We start from the raw sequence: 9,587 nt of genomic DNA on the forward strand, positions 1-9,587 counted from the left end.
TTTTGGGGTTAGATTTTCAGCTCTCAAGAGTTTTACTGGTTTCTTTTCCGAATTTGAAGATAAACAGGATCTTATTGCCCCATGTTTTGTTTATAGTTTTTCAGGCGAAAGCCCATAGTAGTTTACGAATTGTATGCATGAACATTTCCTCTATGCCTTCGAGGATTTGCTTACCCGACTGTGAGTCTTGAGGCCATGGCCATGCCGATGAAATTTTCCATATTTAAATTATTGGGAAAGAGTTCCATTTTCTTTGGTTAAGACCTGTTAATCTAGTTTGACAGACTTCTTGGAATTCGAAGTCATTTGGGGTTTGGGGTACTGGTTCCATATGAAATGTAATTTGAACTCCTGTTTCAAAGTGTGAATGATTTAAGCTTGCTATCCTGTACATTATACATGATATTCTTGTTCATGGTTTCTGTACAATATTGATGTGGGTAAACTTGTTGTGGAAATCACGAGTTAGGGTTCCACTTATTTTATTGTTTCTGGTAGTCATGCAACTCTGCGTTAAAATCAATTTAGATTTTTCCCTTTCCGAAATTAGAATGTATATAGTTTTTTTTTTGATTAAACATTTGGTAGTCATAGTTAACTTGTTTGAGGATGACTATGTGGGTGTTAACCCTAAAGGGTTCCATTTCCGTGCAGGGTTTAAAAGATCTTATAGAGTTTAAATGTATTTATCAGCCAGCTCCTTTAGTATGCTAGCCTAGAGCGACTTTAGGGTAAATATTCTTATAACTCCCTGCTACATTGACCCTTCTCAATTGCATCATGCTTCGGCTCTCTAGGGCCTAACCTTGGGTTACCTAACCTGCGGAAACAACTTCTTTCCTCTTAAGGGTTCTAGCGTTATCTGTAATTTTTCTTTTCTTTGCAAATCTTTCTTTCTGTTCTATGGTATCTTGGTTAAATTTCTAATTTGTAATTCTAAAATTCACACAGTCAACTAAGAGAATGCTTACCATATTCATTACAACATTAATTCTACTATAAATAATTTACTGAACAATAAAATACTTGTACAGATCTTAATTCCACAGCTTGTATGACCCCGAATATAGAGGTTCTCCAGTTCCAAACAGATATTGACTCTACTGTAAAAGATTACTGGTACTAAAGGTGACCAGTTGGTTCCAACTCTACCATTCTTGTTTCTCTGTAGATATAAGTACAATAATTATCCTACTTTTAACATTTCAGGTATCCTTTCATCATTAAGAGCTCCAACCACATCTTTTCCAATCTCAGTAAAAGACACATAATTTAATTTGCGCAACAAATTAATTCCCAGAGGTACCACTTACCTGAGTTGGGATTCAAAGGAAAGAACTCCAATGGAAGAGTTCACCTTTGTTTTTTGTTGCTTGTCGTCCTCCTGTCCGTGAGATTTGTCTTTTGGGACCAAATCTCCCCCTAAGCTTGCTCACAAGATCTCCGTCTTCTGCAAGTTGCTCGCACAGAGTGCTTATGCTATCTGGTCATCACCAGACTTAGCAATTCTCCCCTTACCACCTGACCTTTCAGCATGGTTTTTCCTCCCCCCACTTCCTTTTCTTTGGAAGCATTTCACAGTTAGAGGAGGTAGTTAGGATTTTTTTTCCAGCAATTTCCTTTTTCCAACTTTCTTCCACAAGAAGTTACAAGATTTGGTAATACTCAAATCATTTCTCATTTTCAATAATTAACAATATTATCCTACTCAAACAAGTAATAACAATTATTATTCAGTTTATTCTTACTGTGGTAAAATAAAATATTTACAGCTTTCCGGGGACATTACAATATACATTATATGATTTTACTAAAAACTCCACAACTCAGATTTGTATTCTATTACATTTATAACTCAAATTTATATTCTAATACATTTATATGTCAAACGTTCGAACAAATTTCTACCAAGTTCCAACAATATTGACAATCACTAATATGGAAAAAAAACCAGAACTTAGAAGAGTTGTGCTAGGGCCTTTTCATCTCTTAAACGCTTTGCCATATTGTCATTTATCCAAAAATATAGGGATAATTCTCTTGAAAGTTCCTCACTCCATTCACAAGCTCATGTCCAACGCATGACAGGTGAGCTTCCTATGAATATCTTTATCTACATATACTCATGATATGTGACTTCTTATCCATACCCCTCTCTCCAGACATCTCTGCCTTTCACTATAGCTTGGTTTGTGCCCAAAGCTGCAAGATCAGGGAGAGAGATCTGTTGTGGTTGTGAATAAAATTTTCATGATGAGTAGAGTTTTGATAGTTGGAGGCACCGGATATCTCGGAAAATACTTGGCCAAAGTCAGTGTGTCACAAGGCTATCCAATGTTTCTACTTGTTCGTCCCGCTATAGCCGTAGTTCTTGATTCCTCGAAGGAAAAATTGCTTCAAGAATTAAAAGATAATGGCATTCATATTCTTACAGTAAGTGATTCACTGTTTTTCTTGGCCCCCTGTATGTTCATGCAATATTCTTTGATTATTGCCACATTTGCATTAACATGTTGTTTATTATGAGATGCAGTAGAATGCTAATAGTTTTCCTAGCGGCGATTTAACAAGGATCTTTATATGATTACAATAGCCTTGTGGATGCAATCAAGCAAGTAAACATAGTAATATCTGCAGTTTCCATTCCTCAGCATTTGGATCAGTTGAATATCATAAGGGCCATTCAAGAAGTTGGAAACATCAAGGTATATACACCACTTCATATTCCTTGAATAGTGCCGCCCTCTAAATATTAGAGCGATATATTGATTCGTGTATTTTGGGTTGTCCTTTCATTTACGGAAGTAGAGATTTGTACCGTATTTACAACAATATACTGATTCATGTACTTTGGTTTGTCCTTTCATTTACAGAAGTAGAGGTTTGCACTGTCAGAGTTTGGCAACGAGGTTGACTGAGTAGAGGCCACTCTCCCTCCGTTTCAGAAAGTCTGTGACACTAAAAAGAAAATTCGCAGGGCAATTGAAGCCGCGAGTATTCCATATTCTTTCATCTCTGGAAATTCTTTTATGGCTTACTTTGTTGATTATTTTCTTCATCCCCGTCAAAAACCAGAGCTAGAGGAAGTTGTGATCTATGGGATGGTATCACGAAAGGTATGTCCTTGCAATGTTCATTTAACGACCATTAACATCTTTCAACCATTTGTGTACAGTGATGTGTGGTTTGATGGTAATTCTACTTGGGTGAAGCCTGGGAGACCGTAGTTCAAATCTCATTGAGTACAATGGCTTGCTGTGGTGGATGCTCGAGAAGCAGATTCTCCACCGTCGCCTTAGCGACACGATTCCCCACCCCTAACTTGGAGGCACGCGGCACGAGAATCTCATGTTTTGCTAAAACCATAGGATCCACCCCTGCCTTGGTGGCACGTGGCACAAGAGTCTTCTTAGTATATCGACTTGCAGGTAGTGAGTATCACGCTTTGCTAAAACCATATGATCTTAGTATATCGACTTATATGTAGTTGGATGTACTCTTGTGTTATAGCGGCACGAGAGTCTCATGCTTTGCTAAAACCATAGGATCTTAGTATATCGACTTGCAGGTAGTGAGTCTCAGGCTTTGCTAAAACCATAGGATCTTAGTATATCAACTTGCAGGTAGTTGGATGTACTCTTGTGTTATAGTGGCAGTTACGAGGATTGATCCTGGGTCTCCCATAGATTAGGACGAGGACTGAGAGTCTCACACTTTGCTAAAACCATAGGATCTTAGTCTATTGACTTGCAGGTAGTTCGATGTACTCTTATGTTATAGTGGCAGTTACGAGGATTGATCCTAGGTCTCCCATAGATTAGGACGAGGATTGAGAGTCTCATGCTTTGCTAAAACCATAGGATCTTAGTATATTGACTTGCAGGTAGTTGGATGTACTCTTGGTGTTATAGTGGCAGCTACGAGGATTGATCCTGGGTCTCCCATAGATAAGGACGAGGATTGATCCTGGGTCTCCCATAGATAAGGACGAGGATTGATCCTGGGTCTCCCATACTCTTGTGTTATAGTGGCAGTTACGAGGACTGATCCAGGGTCTCCCATAAATTAGGACGAGGATTGAGAGTCTCACACTTTGCTAAACCATAGGATCTTAGTATATCGACTTGCAGGTAGTTGGATGTACTCTTGGTATTATAGTGGCAGCTACAAAGATTGATCCTGGGTCTCCCATAAATTACGACTAGCAGTTACCGATTCACCATATGGTTAAAAAAAAACATCTTTCAACCATTTGTGTTAAAGAAAAAGGTAGAGAGAATACATACTGGGTATAAGCTATCCAAGGTAGATAATGCCATATAAATAAATAAATAAATATATATATATATATATAAATAAATAAAAAGGGAAGAAGGAAAATTTGGAATGGATATACTAGCCAAACTTATTAGATTAATGTGTTCTAGAACAATATTCTACCGATAATTCTTCAATTTCCACGTTTCCTATTAGATTAATGTATCCATAACAATCTTCTCCCGATAGTTCTTCGATTTTCACGTTTTCTATTTTTTACCCCTATTTCACCTATTTGTAAACCAAGCCTCCATATTTTAATAAAATAAGAATTACCTAAAAATTACTTGTTTAACCTATCTCACCAACTTAACCTAGAAAATTTTAAGTTGCCTCTTGCGGCTTGATGACTTTATGGCTGAGATGGATCTAGTGTAATCAAATATTCCAGTTTACAATTTGATAGTTTATAAGTATTATATTATATGTAAAGTTTACTGTAGTTTAACAAACGTTTCAGTGGCTTGACTTCTTCTTTACTCTTTTCAAACCAAAACTATACCTGGACAGACGTCACACTACGGTCTGATTATATCAGTCCATAGCAGACAAATTAAAACTGACAGTGTTTTTATGTGGTGCAGCTGTTTTCAATCTAGAAGATGACATTGCAGCTTTCACGATCAGAGTGGCAAGTGATTCCAGAACCATGAATAATCAGCCAGAGTGAGCTAGTCTCACTGTGGGAGAGGAAAACTGGAAGAGCCCTTCGCAGAGTATTTCATAATTTAGTCATTGATTAGACAATGTGATTGCTTATAAATAATTTGGTTTTAATTCGATAACTTTACTCAAATGATGTTTGGGTCAAATGATGTTTGGGGTGTGCGCTTACAAGTAGGGAAGAAAATATCTGAAATGTAGGGAAGAAAATATCTGAAATGTTAAATTTTCTTAATCCATTTATTTTATTTTTAATTATAGTTAGATGTAAAATTAATATTTTATTTAAAAATAAATGTTGCATATTTTAAAAGTAGGGGAGGGAATATTTAAGAAGTTAAATTTTGATGATGGCTAATTTTATTATATGTATTGAATGTAAAATTAGTATTTCATCTAAAATAAGTGTTGTAGGTTATTTTAGGGCTTACCATTTAAGTTAGATTTTTTTTTCTAAAAAAATTGCACAAAAATTTATAATTTATATTAGTCAACGCTAAATTAATAGTGCCTAATAGGCAAATAGAATCCAATAATAATTTGGGATGAACTAATAAATTGAGATGTTTACACATTTACAATTTTACTCCTACATTTACATCTTATACCTATCTTTTTTTTATGCAAAGGCTTTTTAGAATTATAATGGGAAGTAATTGATTAACAATCTAAGATACACAAAAATGTGGTAAGAGTATATATCTACACTTTTATTGACCACATAATAATAATAATAATAATAATATATTAAATCCTTATTGCACATTTATAAATTTTTAATTAGATGAAAACTTGAGTTTTTGGCTTACTTGTTGATACATTTTTTTTGAAAGTGTCTTTTAACAACCAAATACATAAAATTGGTATGTGAGACCTCCTTATTTGTGAAACAAGAAATCAACCCCCATACAATAATCTGATTGCTAAAATACACTAAATATACACACAGTGATATAAATAATATTAATTTGTAATTTATCTTAATTTATAAATTAGTTAATTCACATTTACATTTTAAATTAAAATACTACACAATTAATTAAATCATATTAAATAAATTAACTCTAAAAATAATAATAACATTGCAAGATAGAAAAATAACATCTTTTCTTTCTTTCAATCTCTCTTATATTTTATTTTATTTTATTTTATATAATCTATATTAATTTATAAATAGCAATTTGTAATTTATTTTGTAATTTTAATTTATAGATATGAATGTCTTCGGATTCTTCACAACTTTTGTCCTCATGAACCAATTAATATGGTTCATCCTCAAATATTTGTCATAAGAATGAACCACATTAGTTGATTAAATCGACCAAATTTTAATAACGTGATTAATCCGAAAAATATTCTCAATTACAATATAAATTACAAAAATCTAAAATCCAACCTTAATTTATTCAAAAATTAATTATTTTATAATTTAAAACCTATTTTATATATATATATATAATTGATAAAACACTATCATCCAAAGCTCCATACGGATCTTCCCACTAGTACATCCAGCTACAAGCTGGTAAAAAAAATCAAGAATAGACTTCAAGTGACGCGTTGGAAAAAAACTACCACTTGCTTTTAGGTCGTAGGTCTGGCGTCTATCAAAAAATCAAGAATAGTTACTTCAAGCCTTCAAGTGACGAGTTGGAAAACAATGACCACTTGCTTTTACTTCAAGCCTTCAAGTAACGAGTTGGAAAACAACAACCACTTGCTTTTAGGTTGTGGGTCTTGCGTCTGTCTTCATATAACTATAGTTTAGTTTCCCAGGTTATCGTAAATAAATTTAGTTTACCATGTTATCATAAATAAATTAAGCTTATTCCTTTTTTTTTTTTTTGTATTGCAGGTAACATGTCGAACAACCAAAGTAGACCGGTATGGTATTATTAGCATGCTTGGATAATCAAATAATTAAATATCAAAATATTACATTTAAATTTAGGGTAACTGGTACAAGTATTGGGTGTTATGGTACCTGGGACAAGTATTGGGTGTTTTGACCTACCCACAAATATTGGGTGGATCTACCTCAAGTATTGGGTACCTGGTACAAGTATTGCATATTAAGGTACGTGGTACAAGTATTGGGTGTTCGGTTCACTAATTGAATCTCACACACAAATTATTTTTACTATATATCAATAAATTTAATAATTAAATTATTACATATCAAAATATTACATTTAAAATATATAATAAAATAGAACATAGGTATTTTAAATTAGTTTAAATAGATATAAGAAAATATGTTTATGAAATTTAGATTAAGTAAATTTTAATAATTATCACTAGTATAGATCGATCTTAACTCGAGAACTAGCAAGTGTCCAAAAGGATCAAATTTCATTTTGAGTGCAACAGTTGAGAAAATATTTGCACCTCCAAAGATTTGATTCCTCTCTACTCTTGGTAGATATGGAGTTAAGATGAATCTATGCTATATTTGACCAACACACTAATTTTTTTATTTTCATTTGTTTTATATAATATTTACATACTTGCATTGAAATATTCCCTGTTGTGTGATGGGTTAGGAAGTTGGTCATATTTTGCATGCATGGGTGGAGATGGCTAGAGAGAGAACCATGGTTTTAGTTCGTCTAGTGTGTGAAGCCATTTGCTTCACCCCGGGTGTCCACCTTGAGTTAAATACACACATCCCGAGTTTAAACAAATTGAGGACTTCTATGATTTCAACGAGTGATTAAGAATGGATGCAATTGTCACTAGCTCCATGTGCAATTGTTAGTAGCTATGTATGCTTCACCTCTACACAACGCTTCATCTATCCACAACTCTTTAGTTTAAGAAACTCATTTATAGGGATTCAACTTCTAAATGCACATCCTTTGAAGTCTAGAGATGTTGGATAAGAGCCATGGACCTTTTGAGTGTGCAGGCCATCAAACTTCCCTTTAGCATGAATGTTCAAAAGAGGCTTCAGCCTCAACTTCTTGAAGTTTTCTTTGCAAACAAGTCTGCGTTGGTAATCCTTGAAACCACGGTGAAAGAGATGAGTGACATTTCTTTGTGGTTTTGAGGTGAAGCTGGTGTAAAGTAACACATTTATTCTCTTTGATTGTCATTGTGCATCCATCCAATTGGCGAACCTCATATCATTGTCCTTAAAGACGTTCACGTGTTGATAGTGTGGTGACAGAAAAACTGCGAACACATTCCCTTTTACGATAGGGTTTGGATAGAGGATGAAGGTTGGTGGGTGAACACGCCCTTATAGTACGCCTTCCATATAATTATTTAAAATTTGTAGGTTTTGAAATCATAATATATTATTTTTAGTATACATTAACAAATTTATTAATTACATTATTAAATATCAAAATATTGTATTTAAAATATATAATAAAGTTTAATATAAATACAATACAATATATAATAAAGTTTAACATCAATATTTTAAATTAGTTTAAATAGATATAATAAAATAGGTTTATGAAATTTAAATTAAGTAAATTTCAATAATTATCACAAGTGTATATCAATTTTTAACTCCGTATTTACCAAAGGTGAAAAGACATTTCTAGAGATTTGAGTCCTCTAGACTTTAACTCCGAATCTACCAAGGGTGAAAAGGCACTTCTAGAGATTTGAGTCCTCTAGACTCTTAATAGATTTGGAGTTAAGATGGATCTATTCTAGTTTTTAAAATGGACCTATTCTAGTTTACCAAGGGTGAAAAGACACTTCTAGAGATTTGAGTCCTCTAGACTCTTAATAGATTTGGAGTTAAGATGGATCTATTCTAGTTTTTTAGATGGACCTATTCTAGTTTTTAACAACATGCGAATAAAATATTTTAGCAATAACAAATTTATATATATTAGTTATTAATGTTTTTGAAATATCACATATTCATGCTTATTAATAATGGAATAAATTACACATTAAATTCACAATGGAAAGTAAAAATATAAGATTTTGTTTTTATTAAGTTATTTTATTTTCTCTACTAACACAAAATTATGTTATTTAATATGACTAACACTACACCATTTTTTATGTTTTAAATATTATATATCAAATGCAAGTAAAAGAAATTAAGCATCATGTAATATCACTAATGTTATGTTTACATACCATTTATGAACTCCATATTAAGTAATTGAAGAAATTACATATTAAGTATTATTTTTCCATAAGAAATTGTATCTTTATTGCATTATTTTTATTGTATTTTTATCATAAGAAATCATTTTTTTTACTTTCAATTACTTTGTTTTTTTCTATAATAATGGAAAATTATGATGTAAATTGAAGTAATTTATTGATGGTCCATGTTAATTTTTTTTTTCCATTACAAATTTTATTTTGCTATGTAAGTCATACTATTTGATTATTTTTAAATGTAGTGTTATGTGATAACAACTCCCTCATATTGGTCTGCCCACTTTACTTCGTAAGGAATTAATATAACTTAATGGCAATGTTTACTTTAGGGAATATGGATACATAAGCCCTGATTGCTAAGGATTGTGAATCACACCTTGTTGAATTTGATTTGACATTACAGAATAAAATTGTTGATTCAATGTCATATGTTCACTTTGATTTTCCTACACTTGAACCTTATATCACTA

General features: G+C 32.6%; 1 pseudogene; it reads left to right on the forward strand.

The window, feature by feature from the left end:
* Window positions 1-2,212: 2,212 nt before the first annotated feature.
* LOC149209511 (isoeugenol synthase 1-like) lies at window positions 2,213-5,060 on the forward strand (annotated as a pseudogene).
* The last annotated feature ends 4,527 nt before the right edge of the window (window positions 5,061-9,587 follow it).

Source organism: Pinus tabuliformis, chromosome 1_2, assembly GCF_031772625.1.
Source record: "Pinus tabuliformis cultivar Carrire ecotype Pingquan chromosome 1_2, CPIR1, whole genome shotgun sequence".
Classification (NCBI taxonomy): Eukaryota; Viridiplantae; Streptophyta; class Pinopsida; order Pinales; family Pinaceae; genus Pinus; species Pinus tabuliformis.